Below are 10,316 nucleotides of genomic sequence, written 5' to 3'. Positions count from 1 at the left end.
GTACATGTAGAGGACATTAGTGGCTACAAATATCCTAAATAACAACTGATTTCTGACATAAACTTCCGGAAAATTAAAGGTAATAATATAGGGTTTGGGCAACAAATACTGGCGTCATAATAGGACGATCCATCCCAAATTCTTTCTACATGTAGAAGACATCAGTGGCTACATATATCCTAAAGTAAAAGTGATTTCAGTCATAAATTTTCGTATAATTTAAGGTAATAGCATAGGATATGGGCAACAAATACTGGCGTCCTAATAGCACAATCCTTCTCAAATTCTTTGTACATGTAGAGGACATTAGTGGCTACAAATATCCTAAAGTACGAGTGATTTCAGTCATAAATTTTCGTATAATTTAAGGTAATAGCATAGGATATGGGCAACAAATACTGGCGTCCTAATAGCACAATCCTTCTCAAATTCTTTGTACATGTAGAGGACATTAGTGGCTACAAATATCCTAAATAACAACTGATTTCAGACATAAACTTCCGGAAAATTAAAGGTAATAATATAGGGTTTGGGCAACAAATACTGGCGTCATAATAGGACGATCCATCCCAAATTCTTTCTACATGTAGAAGACATCAGTGGCTACATATATCCTAAAGTAAAAGTGATTTCAGTCATAAATTATCGAATAATTTAAGGTAATAGCATAAGATTCGGGCAACAAATACTGTCGATCTAATAACCCGATTCTTCCCAAATTTTTTGTACATGTAGAGGACATCAGTGGCTGCAAATATACTAAAGTACGAGTGATTTTAATCATAAACTTCCGAATAATTTTAGGTAGTAGCATAGGATTTGGGCAACAAATACTGGCGTCCTAATAGCACGATCCTTCCCAAATTCTTTGTACATGTAGAGGACATCAGTGGCTACATATATCCTAAAGTACGAGTGATTTCAGTCATAAACTTCCGAATAATTTTAGGTAATAGCGTAGGATTTGGGCAACAAATACTGGCGTCCTAATAGCACGATCCTTCCCAAATTCTTTGTACATGTAGAGGACATCAGTGGCTACATATATCCTAAAGTACGAGTGATTTCAGTCATAAACTTCCGAATAATTTTAGGTAATAGCGTAGGATTTGGGCAACAAATACTGGCGTCCTAATAGCACGATCCTTCCCAAATTCTTTGTACATGTAGAGGACATCAGTGGCTACATATATCCTAAAGTACGAGTGATTTCAGTCATAAACTTCCGAATAATTTTAGGTAATAGCGTAGGATTTGGGCAACAAATACTGGCGTCCTAATAGCACGATCCTTCCCAAATTCTTTGTACATGTAGAGGACATCAGTGGCTACATATATCCTAAAGTACGAGTGATTTCAGTCATAAATTTTATAATCATTTAAGGTAATAGCATAGGGTTTTGGCAACAAATACTCGCGACCTAAGTGCACGATCCTTCCGAAATTTTTTGTCCATGTAGAGGACAACTCTGTCTGCAAATATCCTAATGAACGACTATTTCAGTCCTAAACTTCCGAATAATTTATAGTAATTGCATAGGATTTGGGCAACAAATACTGTCGATCTAACAGCCCGATTCCTCCCAAATTTTTTAACCAAGTAGAGGACAGCAAAGCTGCAAACATCCTAAAGTACGAGTGATTTCAGTCATAAACTTCCGAATAATTTAAGGCCAAACACAGGGTTTGGGCAACAAATACTGGCGTCCTAATAGTCTGATCCTTCCCAAATTCTTCGTACATGTAGTGGACAACACTGGCTTCAAATATTCTAAAGTACGAGTGATTTCTGTCATAAACTTCCGAATAATTTATGTTAATATCATAGGGTATGGGCTACAAATACTGGCGACCTAATAGCCCAATTTCTCCCAAATTTTTTCACCAAGTAGAGGACAACACAAGCTACAAATATCCTAAAGAACGACTGATTTCAGACATAAACTTCCGGAAAATAAAAGGTAATAATATAGGGTATGGGCTAGAAATACTGGCCTCCTAATAGCACGATCCTTCCCAAATTCTTTGTACATGTAGAGGACATTAGTAGCTACAAATATCCTAAAGTACGATTGATTTAAGTCAAAAACTTCCGATTATTTTTAGGTTATGGCATAGGGTTTGGGCATCAAGTAGAGGCGACCTAATAGCCCGATTCTTCCCAAATTTCTTGTCCATGTTGGCCATAGTACAGTCTCCAAATAGTCTAAGGTACGAGTGATTTCAGTCATAAACTTTCCATTATTTTAAGGTTATGGCTTAGGGTTTGGGCAATAAATACTGGCTGCCTAATAGCCCGATTCTTCCGAAATTTATTGTTCATGTCCGGGACAGTACAGGCAACAAATATCCTAAAGTACGAGTGATTTCAGTCATAAACTTCCGAATATTTTATGGTAGAAGCATAGGGTTTGGGCGACAAATACTGACGATCTAATAGCGCGATTCTTTCCAAATCTTTTGTCCAGGAAGGCGACAGTACAGGCTACAAATAGCCTAAAGTACGTGTGATTTTAATCATAAACTTTTCAATATGTTAAGGTAATAGCATAGGGTTTGGGCGAAAATTACTGGCGGCCTTATAGCCCGGTCCTTCCAAAATTTTTTCTCCACGTAGGGAATAGTACAGGCTACAAATAGTCTAAAGTACGTATTCGAGAATGCGAGAACATTTTTCCTTTTTTGTCAGTGCAATAAAACTTCTAGCAAGTATCTTTGTAAAATTTGTATTTGGATTTCAAAACTTCGCTTGCTCAAAATTATCAAGCACTAAGTCCATAAAACATCTGGAAAAACAATACCATAAACACGGGAAAACCTATAGTTTAGACATCTGCATTTTTGTTCCGCTCGGTAGCTACATCAAGCATTACTGCATACGGACCTTCCTTCCCTTCCCGCTGTCAACAAGTTGCAATGCTGTCACCAGATGTGTCAACAATTCTCCCCCCCCCTTCTGCTGCCTACATGCTGCCGCATGCGACAGCAGCAACGAGAGATCTGCTCATCATGAGGACCCAGAGACGACTGGCCACTTAATTAAGTCTGAAGCCAAAAGAGGCGCTGCCCTCGCACCATAAGGCAGGAGTCTCTGATTGGACAGAAAATAAGGGAAGGGGTTCTAGGAAAATTCATGCTTAGCAAATTTAAGTGGCGCAATTTTCAATACTTATTTACTCTTGATTCTTAACTCTCTTAATACTTATCACTCGTTATATTTAACTGTCTTGATATTTGCTCTTGATAGTTTCAATTGTAGTATATTCGTGATATAACCCTTTTTTTGAAGTGTCTCTCTTTTTGATATCTCTCTTTTAGTAATACTCTCTCAATATATTAAACCCTTCAGACATTTTATACTCAGTTAAGTATTAGTGAAAGCCCATTTAGCGCTATTTCGGGAACGACTTACACTTCTTCGGATTGTCCATTAACACTGTTACTGGAACAGTAGTTACTGTAACTAGAAGAAACTGTAGTTACCTGTTCCAAGGGAGCCACGACAATCCGCCTATCAGAGTCCGACGACGAGTCAACGATTAGTCTTGTAAGTAGTATCTACTACATTAATTATATATATATATATTCATACATCAATGATATATATATTAGTATTACATCAACAAGCACTAAGAACGAGGAAGCTACTCTTAATACGACAGTGGGGAATAAATTCCAGTACGCGTCGTCAAGTTTCGCGCCCGCCTGGGGCGTCTCATTTAGTAACCCTTACCTTAGTGCAATCGGAAGCTTACGAAAGTAAGCAAAACACAACGCAAGTGTAGGCAATCCAGTTTCGCGCCACTTGCAATATCTTTCAATCATAAAGCTACATTCATAACCTCAACCACAGACGTGCTCGTTCAAAAGGCACTCGTGTCAACGAACGAAACTTCGCGCCATTCGCCATTCGTATTCAACAATCAAGCTGCATAGATTATTGTAAGTTTATGACATAAATCATTCACACTAACGGTCATTTGTAGTCACTTTTGTCCCGTACATACACAACCATTTTTGGAATGATAGAGCACTTACGTCGCCAGTATTTGACACCCAATTGCTGAACAATTAATTAAAAATGTTAGGAAGTTTAGCACTGAAATCTCTGGCACTCAAGTTCATTTGTCGCCTCTGTTATCTGATACATTCATCATCATTAGCCAGTTTGTGCCCAAGGAGATCATGTTCATCACGCATGAAGCCTACTTTGCACCATTTAGTGTAATTTCCGTATAGATCTTTCCTGTTTCAAGGCTCGTGCCCACGCGTAGGACTTACTTATTTAGAAGGATTTGAAGCTCGTGCCAAAGTGCATGACTCACAGGCCAAGGAACTGCAGTTTGTGCCTAAGAGCACGACGCAGTTATAGTCTCCTCACGTGTCACTAAACGAACAAGGAGCAAGAGCTTTACAACCTCTCCTTTTCTCGGGGTAACTTACCAAAAAAGCAAACAGATGTGTTAAATATTGAATCAATGCACAGACTCTTCCACTTCCCCACGCATTTTGCCCACATAACATCTAGTGGTTCTTTAGTTAATTCTAAACAATAGTTATAAAATTTCTCGGCGTATAGGTGACGAATGCTGATGGCCTAATTGCCTGATCGTTCCAAAAATGGCGGCGAATGTAGACGCCAATTATGGCCACAAATGATGCTGATTAGAAGCGATTTGAGTCGTAAACTCCTAAACATATTTATAAAATTGCTCAATTTATAGATCACTGATCCTGGCGATCTAATAGCGCAATCGACCCAGAAATGGAGACGACTATAGGGGTCAATCGTGGATCCAGATGATCCAGACTAGGAGCGATTCGAGTAGTAAATTTCTTACCATATTTATAAAATTCCTCAGCGTTTAGATGACGAATGCTTGCGACCTAATAGCCTGATCGTTCCAAAAATAGCTGTGAATGTTGGGGCCGATTATGCCCATAAATGAGCCATATTTGGAGCGATTCGTATTACAAACTTCTGAGCATATTTATAAAATTTCTAAGCATAGTTCCATGAATCCAAAAATAATTACGAATATAGGGACCAATCGCGGCTACAAATTACCATAATTATATATGCTTCGCGTTATAACCTTCAGGTAATTCTTATGGATTCGCTCTGTTTCGATGCTTTCAAGAGGTCGACCTAGTCATCTGATCGATCCCATACACGTATATACACACATACATGAATGTGATGCACTCGTAATCAATGTTACGTGTTGACTAGTAACGTTCACCGTCTTTGGATAATATTATATATTATCGTATACCTTCACCGTCATTTTGGAATCGAATTGATCATTGGGGCTCTTGGTCCCGCCATTGAATGGCGGAAGTATTTTATATATAAGACGGGAATTTTGCAAATCTAATTACTTGAAATCGGAATTAGGTGTGATGACTAGTAACACCTACATTTATGGCTAATATGGTAACGAACCTAATATTTCTCGCGTACGTTTCGCTTATGAACACAAAGCGATATTATATAAACCGCTGGAATAATGTGACTCCGATCACTTGTAATCGAGTTAGATGTATCCACGAGCAACTCCTACTTTCACAATTTTGAAACAAATAATTACCACATCAATTAAAATATTTTCATTATACATTTTAAACGATGGTATTGTGAAAATAAATAATTTCAGTATTTTTAGATTTACTTCTTACGTGTACTGATGAGGATGATAAAACAGAATTTTATTCTCCTTCGATTATTGACTGGATTTGTTCATCATGAGTGTATATTATTTTCCAATTATTGGTTCTTATTTGCAGAATATATACAAATGCTTTTGTTCGGAATTGAAACAGTTAAAGACGAAATTCAAAAGTGGAAGAGGTGTAAACACCTGGACATTTACGTGTAAACACTGATTGAGAATGAAAGACTCTTTTTTTTAAGGCAATAAAACATCTAGCAAGTAATATCATGAAAATTGTATTTAAGACTTAAAAACTTTCCTGTTCATAATTATTTTGCACTAGTGTCATAAAACATCTGGAAAACTCTAGCGAAACGTGCTCATACTCCCAGTGCAGTAGAACTTAATGGGTTTATTGCCGGTAAAATCCCAAAGTAGAATCCCAGAGTAGATAAAGTAGACCCGCACGTGCGACAACATGCAATGACCATACGTGCGCACTCGGCTTTTAAGACAATGCTTGTATTGTTCTTCGCTATGCCACATCTGGTAGATCGCATTGGAAAATTGACCACGCCCAAGGGGACCCTTCTTCTAGTCAAGTCCCAGAGATGGATGAGGCAACCAAGGAGAGGTGACCAATGGAAAAGGCTCACCAACTTCCGACACTTTCCCGATTAGCAAATTCGGAACTGAGCCCGGAAGGAAGTGGAGATGAAGGCGTGCATAATCTATTGTGCGGCCCAAGATCAACCCCTGATTGGTTAATTAATAAAGGAAGAAGGGATTCCAAGTGGATCGGGACCAGTGGACCATTTAAGAAGGGACAACGTAATGTACCTTCACTTATTCTTTTCAAATACTTCTCACAGTTGAAGGATATGTCACGACTTACTCTTACGGAGGAGGACCGGAGAGACAAGTTGTTTAGCTGAGTTTTAATAAGAAGTTCTTTCTACGATTGTGAATTAGTATACAGTTGAATTGATGTCATCAAGACTAGATTGCATAGGACCTGACAACTTGTAATCTCACGTGGAGATAAGAAAGAAGTTAAGAGTTGCAACATTGCAAGGGAACGTCATAACAAGCCACCGAAGAGAGACTGGAAAATCACGATACACTGCAAGTAAGTCCTTACAGCTAGTACTGATTCTTGATTTCTCGGCTTAAGTAGAAAACGGATGGATTAAGTCCATCTACCTTCGGTCCAACTACCGAAGTCTCCCAGGCATACTCTAGGACAAGACCAGCTACAGACGCCACAGTGGCTTTTCAATCCCTCCAACGATAAGTTGTTCCCGCCACAGGTGGCGCACAGCTTCGCATCTCTTTTTAGGCTCTCTTACGACCGATATTTAGAGCCAACTGCACACGTGTTGAGATAAAACACAATAATATTGTAATGTTCGATCAGAGCCCTACAATGACCATAACCTCTAAGTGATAATATTTAATAGATTATAACCTACTTCTTGTTACAGTAAATCATAATCTCACCAGTGACATGCAGAGAATAAGAAATTGATTATCCTCTAAGTATCCAATGAACAGATATATCAACACCATAAAATTATGAAGAAATATAAAGATCATTTGTAATTTCACTAAGGTTAATAATTCCCATTGGAAATAAAGTAAAATAAATGAATTAAACAGCAATAATAAAGATATGTGTTAATTATTGAATCGATCCATTAACCCTTTACTTGCCCGGCAACCCCACACAACATCTAGTGGATTTTTTGTTCTAAGTTAATTTTTGCACGTTTTGCCGACGAGTCAGATTGTGGAATTATTTTCCGAACAAACACAATTCAGCGAAGTCGAAAAATTTCCCTACGCTAAATACTCGAATATTATACTCTAATCCGACTAGCAATGCCGATGAACTCTCAAGGCTAGATTCTAGTGACTCTAGTGACGTCACCGTACTGATCGGCATAGCAACGGTCACCGGTGCGCTGCCGACGTTGCACGCTTCTACGTGAATATTTAAGAGCAGCCCTTGACGCGCTACGCACTGTACTTTTAACATCTAATCAGTCAGTACACATCTGGCTCTCAGTATTGTTTTCTACGATAAATTCAGTTTAGTGCTCAGTGTAATTCTATATTTAGTATTATTATTGAGTAGTGCATCTCACATCAGTGTCACTTGCACCAGCGCGAACTGCAATTCAAATCTCAAACAATCAAGAGCTCAAGAATGAAGTCATATCACTACAATAGAATAATTCTTAACTCAATAGAAGTAACTAACAACGCTACAATATTATAATTCATAAGCAGAATAAATTAATAATCGAACTCATATATATTACGTTATACTTTTCATCCCTTCCCGTGGTGCCTTCTTGCTTCCTAAAATCGCTATGGCGAGAGATTAATCCACTAAACTATTGAATTGGCAGTTCAAGCCATAAATTAAAACGTTAAAATTTGAACAGCTTTCTTTAATTTAATTATTATATGCTTAATACACTTATTATAAAAATAATTGTTGGCTAATAATACTTAAAAAATATTTCTATCTTACTGACATTGCTTAACATTGTCGTGAAATTAATTTTTTCTGTTACTTTTCTAATCAATTTCGTATTTTGTTCCAAATATTTTTACAATATTTCACTGATAAAATACAACCTGTCTTTAAAGTTATCTTTAAACAAGTAATGATTCTATGTGAATTTATAACCGGTCAATTTACTTTTCAAATTTTTGTAATAAATGCCATATAATTGCCCAATCAGAATAAGGTTTATGTATTTCCTTTCTATTATAGCATTTAAATTATTTTTTGTCACATGAATATAATCAATTTATCAGAGAATGTTATCTCGACCTTCCCAAAAATTGTTGTGCGTGTACGGTAGAGCAGTAGCTACAAACGACCTTGAGTGTGATTAATTAATCATAAACTTCCGAACATTTTAAATGAATTTTTCACCGTTTGGGTGAAAAATGCAGCGGACCTAATAGCCTGATCTTTCCAAAAAAACTTGTACATGTACAGGACAACAGTGGCGACTCATGACATTGAGTACGAGAGAGTCATGTCATCAATTTCCGAAAATTTTAAATTCATTGTCCAGCATTGGGTGACAAATTCTGGCGACCTAATAGCCCGATCTTTCCAAAAATTGTTGTGCATGTACGGGGCAACAGTGGCTACACATGACATTAAGTACGAACGATTTAAGCCACAAACTTCCGAACACTTTAATATAATTGCTGAGCGTTTGGTTGACAAAATTGTAGCAACTATTAGCCACTACACGCGCCTCCGTTTTAGGACATTAGGACGCCCGTATTTACCGTTAAAACATGGATGTATTTCACAAATAGAACGAGAAGTTTATGATCTCAATCGCTCGTAATCGGTGTCAATTGTCGTAACTATTGGCCTGTACATTCGCTTCCTTTTTGAGACCGTTCAGGCTATTTAGTCGACCTTATTTGACATCAAAACTCGGGACCCATTTCACAAATACAGTGGGAACTTTATGATCTCAATCGCTTGAAATCAAGGTCAATTATAAAAACTGTTGGTCCGTACATGCGCCTAAATTTTCGGAGAAATCAGGCTATTTGGTCTCCCGCATTTGCTGTCGAAACACGGAGCCATTTCAGAAAAATAGCGGGAATTTTATGATCTGAATCACTCGTAATCAAAATCAATTTTATTAACTATTGGCCTGTACATTTACTCCCTTTTTGGGATCTATCAGTCGATGAGGTCGCCCGTATTTGCCACGGAAGCACGAAGCGAGTTCACTATAGAGACGGGAAGTTTATGAGCTAAATCGATATTAAACAGGGTTAATTTTAGTAACTATCGGTCGGTACATTGCCTCTTATTTGGGATCGATCCGTCTCGAAGTTTGCAGTCGAGAGGCTTCGAAATGTATAATGATATTCATCGAAATACGGAACAATTTTTTTTGTGCAAGCGTAGTTATAGCACTATGCAAGACATAAATTGTCCCTGATTTTAAAATCGATCTGACTGTTAGTTTGTCTTCAGTATCATTCAAAACATAGACAGATTTTCATTGAAATTTGACTATATTTTCATATAAACATTAGTAAAAAAAAAAGAAAACGTACAATAAATTACATTCCATATTATAATCTTATTTAAAAATATAATTTTGCAAGGGGAAAGTTCCATTGCAATAAATATTTAGATATCTATTTTATAAAAGAAATTTCGAATAAATTTTTATAATTAATTACTAATCTAACAGATACATTATACAGAAATTTCTGAAAAGAATTGTAGATCAGAGTAACAAAGTACATTAATTTCCGTTTGGCTGAAAGCTTACTTAAGTTACATGCTCCATAAACGAGATATAGAAGTAATTTTCGTACGAGGTCTAGAATTTTTATTGCCAAAGTCATAAATATTATTTTGTGAGTTCTTCGTTTAAAATAAGTAATATGCTTCTATTTATTATTGTTATGCGTTTTTTCTCCATTTTACATACTATATATAGATGACGAATACTAGTTTATTAACCTGCATATAACATTCGATAGACCGTTGTTACTTACATTTGCGTTCTTACTCTATTTTAATTATAGTAATCATTCTATACTATTCACGCATATTTATCCTAAATCATTAGAATTCTAAGAATTTTGCTATTACCTGTT

The sequence above is a fragment of the Ceratosolen solmsi genome, unplaced genomic scaffold, assembly GCF_000503995.2.
Source record: "Ceratosolen solmsi marchali unplaced genomic scaffold, CerSol_1.0 scaffold17, whole genome shotgun sequence".
In the NCBI taxonomy this organism is placed as follows: domain Eukaryota; kingdom Metazoa; phylum Arthropoda; class Insecta; order Hymenoptera; family Agaonidae; genus Ceratosolen; species Ceratosolen solmsi.
This window is presented reverse-complemented; position numbering follows the sequence as displayed.